This window comes from Triticum dicoccoides, chromosome 5A (assembly GCF_002162155.2).
Source record: "Triticum dicoccoides isolate Atlit2015 ecotype Zavitan chromosome 5A, WEW_v2.0, whole genome shotgun sequence".
NCBI lineage: Eukaryota > Viridiplantae > Streptophyta > Magnoliopsida > Poales > Poaceae > Triticum > Triticum dicoccoides.
This window is the reverse complement of record NC_041388.1, coordinates 368373457-368384705: the sequence shown is the minus strand read 5'-3', so window position 1 is coordinate 368384705 and position 11249 is coordinate 368373457. Positions and strand designations below refer to the sequence as shown.

The window sequence follows — 11249 nt, the reverse complement described above, 5'->3', positions numbered from 1 at the left end:
CAATAGTCAAAACATGAACAACTAAGAGGACAAAGATTGATCTTTTCCTTATCCAATCCTTGCACAGTAAAATTCCTTCACTGTTTTGGCTAAGGTTGAGGGGCCACAGCTACCTTAGACTTGCACTAAGCTTCGCCACTGAGTGGTGTAGCTGTATAAGCGTTGTGTTATGCATGGGTGCATATGATTTCTCTGTTTTGAATGGTTGTTTGAAGATTGCTCATCACGCCTACCACGCCGTGCGTGTAAATGGTTTCGGTGATTACTTTTACATTTAGTATGTTTGCAGGTTTAGTTTCCTTGCTTTTGGTCGTTTATCATGCTTTGTAGAACTGTAGCTGTTTCTTCCATAAAAATCAACGAGAAGGCTCATTGTTCCGAAAATAAAATAAAAAGACCGGTAAAAGATCCGTACAACTCCTCCGCTTAGAGCACACATGCGTGGCCACCGACGGGCCAGGGGCATTGCACGTACTACGTACGACCGTGTCACACCAGCTGCTCTTGGATGCCTCGAAGTGCCACGGTGATGGCGGCAAACGAAGGCCTCCTCGAAGGCTCCGCGTCCCACGCCCGGCAGATGAGATCAACCAGGGCTCCGGTAGCAGCAGCCGCGTCGCTTTCCGGGAGCTTCGGTCTCAGTTTTCCATCCGCTACCTCCAACGCAATCTGTGAAGCGCAACAATGCAGACAGACCGAGTCAGCAAACACACTCCATGGCTAGCAGCTCCAAATTAAAGATAATGGAATGCAGCTCGTGCCCTTGATTTGATTACCTTGCTTGGCCCGTAGCTCGTGTCTATGTACGGGTGCTCCCCGGTGACGAGCTCGTTGAGCATGATGCCGAAGCTGTACACGTCGCACTTCTCCGTGTACGGCTCGCAGCGGATCACCTCGGGCGCCATGTACACGTACGTCCCTGCTGACAAGATACTCAGTTCAAGAACTGTCGCGGACTCGCGGGAGAAGTGGAGAAATTCGCCGGCGTGCATGCATGCATGGGCGGGCGATCGAGCGAGTGGCGTCTTACCGGTTTCGCCGGTGAGCGCCTGTGCGCCGTCCGGCAGGAACCTGGCGTGGCCCAAGTCCGCGACCCGCGCGCGCGAGTCGGCGTCCAGCAGCACGTTGCTCGGCTTCAGGTCCCGGTGCAGCACCCGCGGCGTCTGCTCGTGGAGGTGCCGCATCGCCAGCGCGACCTCCAGCGCCCTGCTCACCCTCTGCGCCAGCGGCCGCGACGGCGGCAGCTCCTTCCTGCGGCGCTCCTTGCCCCCGTGCAGCCACTCCCCCAGCGTGGCGCCGCTCAGGAGCTCCGTCACCAGGAAGCAGCTCTCCGGCGGGCGCAGGCACGCGCCCATCAGCCGCAGCACGTGCGGGTGCCGCTGCCGCGAAAGCGCGTCCAGCTCCTGCGCGAAGAAGGCCTCGGCGCTCGGGTTGGAGCGGAGGAGCTCCGGCCTGATCCACTTCACCGCCACGTCGAGGCCCCTCCACGTCGCCCGGTGTATGTCCGCCGTCGTCCCTCGCCCTATCGTCTCGTGCAGCTCGATCTGTTCCCCACTTCCCCGAACAGCACGCCATCAGAAAACCTGATCGATATGCACGCACGACTTTTGCCGTGATCGATCTGCTCTTATTGATTCGTTACCTCGTCCCGTACGACGGACCAGCCGTGCTGCACCGCGAGGTCTCTCGTGGCGGCCAAGCACGGGTCGCAGGGCGGCGCTTCGATCGATTCCGGCTCTTCGTCCCCGTCCTCGTCGTCGGTCGCCATCGCGGCCTCCGCATCTCCGTCGTCGCTCCTGTGAGGCGAACGCTGCTCGTTGTTGGAGGCGGCGGACATGAGGTGCAGGAAGCCGTGCTCCTGGGCGACCTCGAGGCAGAACCGGAGGTACTGCTGCGCGTTCTCCAGCCGGGCCTTGTACGTCTCCTTGAGATCGCTCTGCTTCTGCAGCTCCTCCTTGAGCTTCGCGACCTTGACAACACGCACGGCACGTAGTACAACACAGAGCTAGAATCAGCCACTGCAAATCTCCGACCATTTCCTCGAGTTGAGTTGTAGGATATGTGTCAATGTGTGTACCTGTTGGCAGCAGTCATGGTTGGGTGAGGGCGACGAGAAGATGCCGGCGAGGCGGCCGCGGAGGCCGCGGTGCTCGTGCCGCGTGCGCTGCCCGTTGCCCGTCGGCGTGCTCTCCATGGCTGGTATTGAATGGAGAAACGAAAAGGCGGATGAAATTGGAAACCGTGGGGAGTGACGGTGCAAGGTGTAAGCAGACAAGAGGCGCGGTTCATCCAATGCAATGTGCGCCAGTGTTTTGGAATTTTCGTAGCAGAAGCATGAATGCGATTGGTGGCATTTTCGAACTGGTGGGTATCAAGCCGGCAAGCTTCGCAGGCCCAACTGCCCAAGTGCTTTGCTATGGGCACATATTTTTCATTTTCCGGTTAGGCCGTCGGAAGTAACTAGTTAACGAGCGCTCTTTCGGAAGTCTCGCAACGATCAACGTTATTTGGCGCGCTCTCAGTCATTCGCCACGTGTCGCGCTTTGGACGTTCCATTCGGATTTTTTTTCCGCACGCGTTTTCGGCTTTTTAAACGGTTTTTTTCCGGGTTTTTCGACGTTTTGGTTTTCTCCCTGTCTTTCTTAGCCTTTCGATCAAAAAAAAAATTCGCGAAAAAACGTGTTTTTCTTTATTTTAATTTCGCGAAAGTCACGGTTTTTTTCCACGAGAGGCACGGTTGTGCTTTAGCGAGAGTCACGGTCGTGCCTTTCGGAAACGAAAAAAAAACGCGTTTTCTGTTTTTTTTTCTTTCTCGAGAGTCACGGTTTTGCTTCCCTGAGAGGCACGGTTGTGCTTTTGCGAGAGTCACGGCCGTGCCTCTCGGAAAAGGGAAAAATAAAACACGTTTTCTGTTTTTTTTCTTTCGTGAGAGTCACGGTTTTGCTTCCGCGAGAGGCATGGTTGTGTTTTCGCGAAAGTCACGACCGTGCCTCTAGGAAAGGGAAAAACAAAACACATTTTCTGTTTTTTTTCTTTCGTGAGAGTCACGGTTTTGCTTCCGCGAGAGACACGGTTGTGCTTTCGCGAAAGTCACGGCCATGCCTCTAGGAAAGGGAAAAAATACGCGTTTTTTGTTTTTTTTTCTTTCTTTCGCGAGACTCACGGTTTTGCTTCACGAGAGGCATGGTTGTGCCTTCGCGAGAGTCACGGCCGTGCCTCTCGGAAAAAAAAACGCGCTTTCTTTTTTTCCCTTCCACGAGAGTCACGGTTTTGCTTTCACGAGAGTCACGGTTGTGATTTTGCGAGAGGCACGGGCGTGCCTCTTTCGGAAAGGGAAAAAATCGTGCTCCCGGTTCGGTTTTTTCATCCGGTTTTTTTCGTTCGTTTTTTCGTGAAAATAAAAGTTCGTCAAAACCTATCAATATAGGATCTATTTTTGAAGATCTCGACGCGAGGAATCCAATGATGAAAACGATTCGAGATTTGGACGCACGATTTAAGAGATAAAACGTTTTGAATAAACGGATCTACGAAAAAAGGGAAAACTCACAGGTTGTGACAAGTGGCGCGTTGCATGTGCGCCACTTGTCGCGACCTGTGAAAGTAGAGTGTTCTTTGCAACGAGTACTCCTTAATTAGTGATTTCGGTATGCATCTAGAATTGGGCTAGATTTGATAACAGTTTTAGTAAAACACATCTAGAGTGTCATAAGTATTGCACATCTAAGTCATATGTCATTGATCTTACATTGAGATTTGTGTGAATATTTTCCTTTTTCCTTTTCTCTTTATGCTTGATTCACCTATTTAGATGTGCAATAATTAAAGCACATCTAAATGTGCCCTAAACACACCCATTTGATAAAGCAGGCAACACAATTTGTCCCAACGATACCTAGCTTATTGCCAAAACCTTCACTTTTGAGATCAACTAGTTAACGAGCGCTCCTTCGGAAGCCTCGCAAGGATCAGCGCCACTTGGCGCGCTCTCAGCCAATCACCACGTGTCGCGTTCTGGGTGCTCCCTTCGGATTTCTTTTTATTTTCCTGCATGCGTTTTCGGCTTTTTAAACGGTTTTTTCGGAGGTTTTTGACGTTTTGGTTTTTCACCAGTCTTCCTTAGCTTTTCGATAAAAAATTCAAAAAAATTTGCGCGAAAAACGTGTTTTCTTTTTCTTTTCTTTCGCGAGAGTCGCGGTTTTGCTTCCGTGAGAAGTACGGTTTTGCTTTCGCGAGAGTCACAGCCGTGCCTCTCGGAAATGAAAAAAATGCGTTTTCTGTTTTTTCTTTTCGCGAGAGTCACGGTTGAAAGATCGTGGATGTCGCCTAGAGGGGTGGGGGTGAATAGGAGCTTTAAAATAATTACAGTTTAGGCTTGACCAAATGCGGAATAAACCTAGCGGTTAAGCACACAACCTATAACAACTAGGCTCACCTATGTGCACCAACAACTTATGCTAAGCAAGACAAACAACTAAGTGATAGCAAGATATATGACAAGAAACAATATGACTATCACAAAGTAAAGTGCATAAGTAAAGGGCTCGGGTAAGAGATAATCGAGGCACCCAGAGACGATGATGTATCCCGAAGTTCACACCCTTGCGGATGCTAATCTCCGTTTGGGGCGGTGTGGAGACATAATGCTCCCCAAGAAGCCAGTAGGGCCACCGTAATCTCCTCACGCTCTCGCACAATGCAAGATGATGTGATTCCACTAAGGGACCCTTGAGGGCGGTCACCAAACTCGTACACTTTGGCAACCCTTGGGGCGATCACCGGAACCCGTCAAATTGCTCGGGCGATCTCCACAACCTAATTAGAGACCCCGACGCTTGCCCAGAGCTTTACACCACAATGATTGAGCTCCGAACACCACCAACCATCTAGGGCACCAAGGCACCCAAGATGAACAAGCTCAAGGGTACCAAGCACCCAAGAGTAATAAGCTTCTCAACTTGTAACTTCCACGTATCACCGTGGAGAACTCAAACCGATGCATCAAATGCAATGGCAAGGGCACACGGAGTGCCCAAGTCCTTCTCTCCCAAATCCCATTACGGGCCAGTTTTACCACGGACCGTTAATGGGCCGAGGGTTACTAAGGGCCTCATATGGGCCAAAAGACGTCATGGTCCATACATGGGCGGGAATTTAAAACAGACTGGAATTATATTGGACGGCCCAGATGATGCTACTGGGCCTAATTCGGATAGGCCGTAAACAGGCCCTGGGTTAGCGGGCTGTAAATGGGTTATATGCGAACAGACCATTAACAGGCTTGCCGTGGGCCAGCCCACCACCTTTTGACCAAGTCCAACGGGCCGGTCTTTTCACATGAATGGGCCTCTGTTGGGCCGTGCCACGTGTCGACGTATCATAGGCACTTTGAGTCCAATGGGTGGATGACATTTGTCCCAACGGTGAACCGACACGTGTTTCCTCCAGCCAATGATGATTTTACACGTGGAAAATCCCCATTGGTCGGGGCTGTTAACGGGTTATCAGATACAAAACCGGGCCCGATAGCTTAACAGCGTTCTGTTACGATGGATGCCACATGTCAGTTACCCTTGACGAAAGCACTTCTGTGACGCGCGATTTATCGTCATGGAAGTGGACACTTCCGTGATGATAATTTTGGTAATGTCATGGAACACTTCTACGATAGCACAAGTATGACTATCTTGATTCTGTCATAAAATTGTCATGGATGTACATGCATGATAGAAAACATGACCTACTGTGACAAAAATATATCATCACGGAAGTGTATTTTTTTGTAGTGTATAGAGCTAGTTCAACTCTAGTGTAAAACTATTTGGACTAGCCTGTAGAGCTAGTTCAACTCTAGTGTAAAACTATTTGAACTAGCTTCTAGAGCTAGTTCAACTCTAGTGTAAAATCATTTGAACTAGCTTGTAGAGCTAGTTCAACTCTAGTGTAAAATTATTTGTACTAAATTATAGAGCTGGTTCTACTCTAGTGTAAAATTATTTGAACTAGCTTGTAGATCTAGTTCAACTCTAGTGTAAAATTATTTGAACTAGCTTGTAAAATTAGTTCAACTCTAGTGTAAAATTATTTGTACTAGGTTATAGAGCTAGTTCTACTCTAGTGTAAAATTATTTGAACTAGCTTGTAGAGCTAGTTCAATTTTAGTGTAAATTATTTGAATTAGCTTATAGAGCTAGTTCAACACTACTGTAAAATTATTTGAACTAGCCTGTAGAGCTAGTTATACTCTTGTGTAAAATTATTTGAACTAGCTTGTAGAGCTAGTTCAACTCTAGTGTAAAAATATTTTTACTAGGTTATAGAGCTAGTTCAACTCTAGTGTAAAACTATTTGAACTAGCCTGTAGAGCTAGTTCAACTCTAGTGTAAAATTATTTGAACTAGCTTGCAGAGCTAGTTCAACTCTAGTGTATAATTATTTGTACGAGGTTATAGAGCTAGTTCAACTCTAGTATAACACTACTGCAGGATGCTGCTAACGCGACACTACGATCAGAGACCCTTCGAGAAACTGTGTGCGATGCAATAATCGCAAACGGTGGTGTATGAAAATCGTCAAAAAAGGTGAAAACGTTTGTGCTGGGGGATGAATCAAACATGCTTTAGATTTTAGTTGAGCGTGCGATGAAGAGCATATGGTTCAGTTCAATTAACCGTTTGCGATGAGGAGGAACAAAAGAAACGGGCAGCCAGATGAAGGTGTGTGCGATACACAACATACGGTTCACTTGGATGAACTGTTTGTGATTAGGCAACACAAAAGAAACGAGCAACCAGATGAAGGTGTGTGCGATATACAGCATACGGTTCACTCGGATGAACTGTTTGTGATTAGGCAACACGAAAAAGAAACGGTCAGCCAGATTAGGGTGTGTGCGGTATACGGCATGCGGTTCACTCAGATGAACTGTTTGCGTTGACAAAAGAGAACAGAAACGGTTCAACTTAACAAGACGTGTGTGTTGTGCGATGGGATTGCATGCGGTTCACTCGGCCATTGTTGTCAGTGTGTGACCTCTGTGGCAACCATTCGCTCCCCAGGCGCCTCTTCGTGTATCGTGGTAATCATCCACTGACTCTTCGCCTTTCCCTCTCGATTTGGAACTGTTGTCGCATGCTAGCTCTTCCTCCCTTCTCCATTTGCCTTTACCCTTCCTTCTGCCATTGTTTGATTTTCTTCTCCATGGAGGGAACAAGCCGAAAACTACCCCTTTATTCTTGCCCCGATCTGAATGATGACGCGGTGGAGGAACTCATTGATCGGTGTGATGTCATCACCTCGGCTAGCATGGTAGGTTCGTTCAAGACCATTCTCGACTCAACTAATAACATCATTACAAGGAACCCAAGCGTCCAGGAGCGGTTTGATCTCCCCTATCTTCTTCGTTGTGACCCTGCTGACTGGCGTGGGGACGAGGGAAGCCTCGCCTTGTGTAAGTTGATGCCGCTTGATAATGATACGTATGATGTTAAGATGCCATCGCTTGAGGGCAAGGCTTCGGCAGGCGCAAATGAAGATTGGGTTGTTTATATTGGGTACAACTGCGAGTGGGAACTTGTGAATGTGTACACTCATCACCGGGTTTCACTTCGAAAAATCTCAGACGACTGCCTAGAGGTTGATTACACCGGTATTCTACATGAGTTCATGTGACGCCCTCGATTCAATCATACACTAATCATACACGCAAATGTGTACGATCAAGAGCAAGGACTCATGGGAAGATATCACAACACAACTCTAGACACAAATCAAAATAATACAAGCTTTATATTACAAGCCAGGGGCCTCGAGGGCTCGAATACATAAACTCGAATACACAAGAGTCAGCGGAAGCAACAATATCTGAGTACAGACATAAGTTAGACAAGTTTGCCTTAAGAAGGCTAGCACAAAAACAACATCAATCGAAAAGGCAAGGCCTCCTGCCTGGGAGCCTCCTAACTACTCCTAGTCGTCTGCGGTCTTCACGTAGTAGTAGGCATCCTCCGGATAGTAGTAGTCATCAGTAGCGTCGTCTGGCTCCTGGGATCCGTCATCTGGTCATAACAATCGGGTATGGGGGAAAAGAAGTAGCAAAGCAACAGTGAGTACTCATCCAAAGTACTCGCAAGACTTACATCAGATCTAAACTAAGTATGTATCTGTATCAAAGGAAATGGCTGTATCTGTGGACTAAACTGCAGAATGCCAGAAGAGAAGGGGAAAGCCTAGCCTATCGAAGACTAGCATCTTCAAGCATCTTGCAGCATATAGAAGAGTACAGATCAACATAATGCAAAGTAGTAGTGTTATCAACCTCGGCCAGAGATCCTTTCTCGACTCCCAGCGAGAAAGCAATCCCAGAGCCATACTATCCAGTTATCATCTCATATCCAAGTCTCATATCCATCCATTCCTCATCGCAAGTATCTAGTTCTAGTTGTATCGACCGGGATACAACTCCAAGTGTCTATTACCGTAGGATAGGCTATCGATAGATGTTTTCTTACCTGCAGGGGTGCACCAACTTACCCACCACGCTCGATTAACTCCGGCTGGACACACTTTCCTGGGTCATGCCCGGCCTCGGCCAAACAATATGCCGCAACCCGGCCTAGGCTTAATAGAGAGGCCAGCACGCCGGACTAAACCTATGCCCCCAGGGTCATGGGCCATCTCCCCGGGAACTCCTGCATGTTGCGTACGCGGCCGGTGAGCAGACCTAGCTACCTCCTTCAACAAGGTAGGAGCTTACGCAGTCCAACCCGGCGCGCGCCGCTCAGTCGCTGACGTCTATTAAGCTTCGGCTGATGTATACGACGCAGAACGCCCATACTATGCCCACGTGATGGTTAGTGCTATCTGGCCAGAGGCCCCTCGGATCAAATATCCAAATCGTAGTGGATTAGGAACGCGCGGTAACAAGTAGAGACTCACGATCGATGTGACCCCGTCGCCCCGTCTCGAGTACTTGCGGCAAGGGCTAAGAATGCCCGACCACGCCTCGTAAGTATCCCGCGGGCACCTTCCAGGTCAACCCGACTCCACATCACTCGCTATTAAGCTCGCGCGGGTACCCCTCAGGGTCGACCCGTCTTTAGTAACATGGCTCAGTGTAAAGTCATAGTAACCATAGTAACTGTGTGTCTAACACCAAGGGGAAAACCCGAGGAATCACCCCCAATGAATCCCACTTGATGTTATCATCAAGGTGAATGTAAGAGGATCCACCCTCGAGGTTCACACTTGAGGGGTTGCAGGACAGAGCGGTAACGAAAGTGGTTAAGGAGGAAATCACCCTCGATGACCTTGACCGTATAGCTACACTACAGAGATCTCATCAGGAGTGATGTAAGAGGTTCCACCCTGGGCACTCGATGGTGACTCTGCAGAGTTGTACAACTAGGGGGGGTGATGTGCGGTGTCGGGACCTGGACGTCGATCACGTTGATCGAGTCATCGAACATAAAGTGAGGCAACTGGGACAAGTTGGGGGTCACTGATGGATCACTAACCAACCTATACTAAGCAGTTTAGGATAAGCAGGTAAGGTATGAAAGCAGGTAACAAAAACAGGCTATGCATCAGAGTAGGATCATACAGAAAGCAGTAGCAGTTCTAATGCAAGCATGAGAGGGAAAAAAATGGGCGATATCGGAATGCTCAAGGGGGGTTTGCTTGCCTGGTTGCTCTGGCGAGGAGGGGGGTCGTCGTCGACGTAGTCGATCACAAGGGCATCATCGGTCTCGGGGTCTACCGGAGAGAAGAGGGGGAAGAAACAGTAAATATAAAGCAAACATAGCACCACAAAGCATAACATGGCAATAAGATGTGCCAGGTGTGACCTAACACGGTAGGAGGTGATACCGGCGAAGGGGGGAAACATCCAGGAAAGTATCCCCGGTGTTTCGCGTTTTCGGACGAATGAACCGGAGGGGGAAAGTTGCGTGTTCGCTATGCTAGGGATGTGTGACAGACGAACGGGTTGCGTATCCGGGTTCGTCTCGTTGTTCTGAGCAACTTTTATGTACAAAGTTTTTCCATCCGAGCTACGGTTTATTTTATAATAATTTTAAAAGATTTAAATCATTTTTAGGATTTATTTAATTAATTAAATCAACATTATCCAGAATAGTGTTTGCAGACGTCAACATGACGTCAGCATGACATCAGCAGTTGACCTGGTCAACCTGACAGGTGGGTCCCACCTGTTAGTGACACATTTAATTATCCAGTTTAATTAACCTAAACATGATTAATTAGGGGGGGTGGGCCCCATTGTCATTGACTAGTTAATTTACTAACAACAGTTAGCTTAATTAGTCATTTGGTTAAACTTAATCAGGATTAATTAGTTTACTTATCTGTTTAGTTTAATTAATCAAGATTAATTAAGTTATTAATTATTATTTTATTTATTATTCATTTTTTAAAACCTTTTTTTAACGTTCGGGGGCTGGGGCCCCACTGTCATTGGCCCCAGGGGGCTGACGGGCGCACGGGCGAAACGGCAGCGGGCGCCAGCGGGGCGACGGGCGCCAGGATCTGGCGCAGCCTGGCTGGCCCTGGACGCCGGCAGGGACTGAGGAGGCCGCAAGGAGGCCACTGGGCGCGGGCGCGTGTGGCGTACAGGCAAAGTAGGAACGAGGCGGCACGGCGCACGGGGACAAGGCGCGCGAGCGCGGCGCAGGCGAAGCAGAGCAGCTGAAGCAGGGGGTGCGACGTGGGCAGGACGCAAGGCGCCGGTGCGCGGCGCGCGCGGCCACGAGGCCAGCAGGGGAGAGAGGGGACGCGGGCGGGCGTGGTCCGCGCGCGGTGAGCGCGAGGCCACGACGCGGGACAGCGGCTAGTGGCGGCACCGGCAACAGAACAACGAGCAGCAGGGGGCGGGACGCGCGAGCTTCAGCACGGGCAGGCACGGCGTTTGGGGCACGACTCGGCGCGCGTATGGTGCGGTGTGCGCATGCGTGCTGTGAACGGTGCCGGCGATAGAAGGGAAGGAGGAGAGCTCACGGTGATGCATAGGGACATGGGCAGCGGTGCTCGGGGAGGTTGACGGGGACGGCGTGACAGAGAGGAGGCAACGAGGTCGGGGTGGCGCGGGGTTCCGGCGACGTCCGTGGAGCTCCGGGCGGCAGTGAACAAGGACGAGGCGGCGGCGTACGGCTGGTCGGGCGCGGCGTCGGGGCTCCCAGATCGGGAGAGGGGGAGGCGAGCAGGACGGTGGTGGGGCGGCGCCCGCGGTGTTC

General features: G+C 49.9%; 1 pseudogene; it reads right to left on the bottom strand.

Moving 5' to 3' along the window:
* Positions 1-489: 489 nt before the first annotated feature.
* LOC119299537 lies at positions 490-2194 on the bottom strand (annotated as a pseudogene).
* Between the last annotated feature and the right edge of the window lie 9055 nt (positions 2195-11249).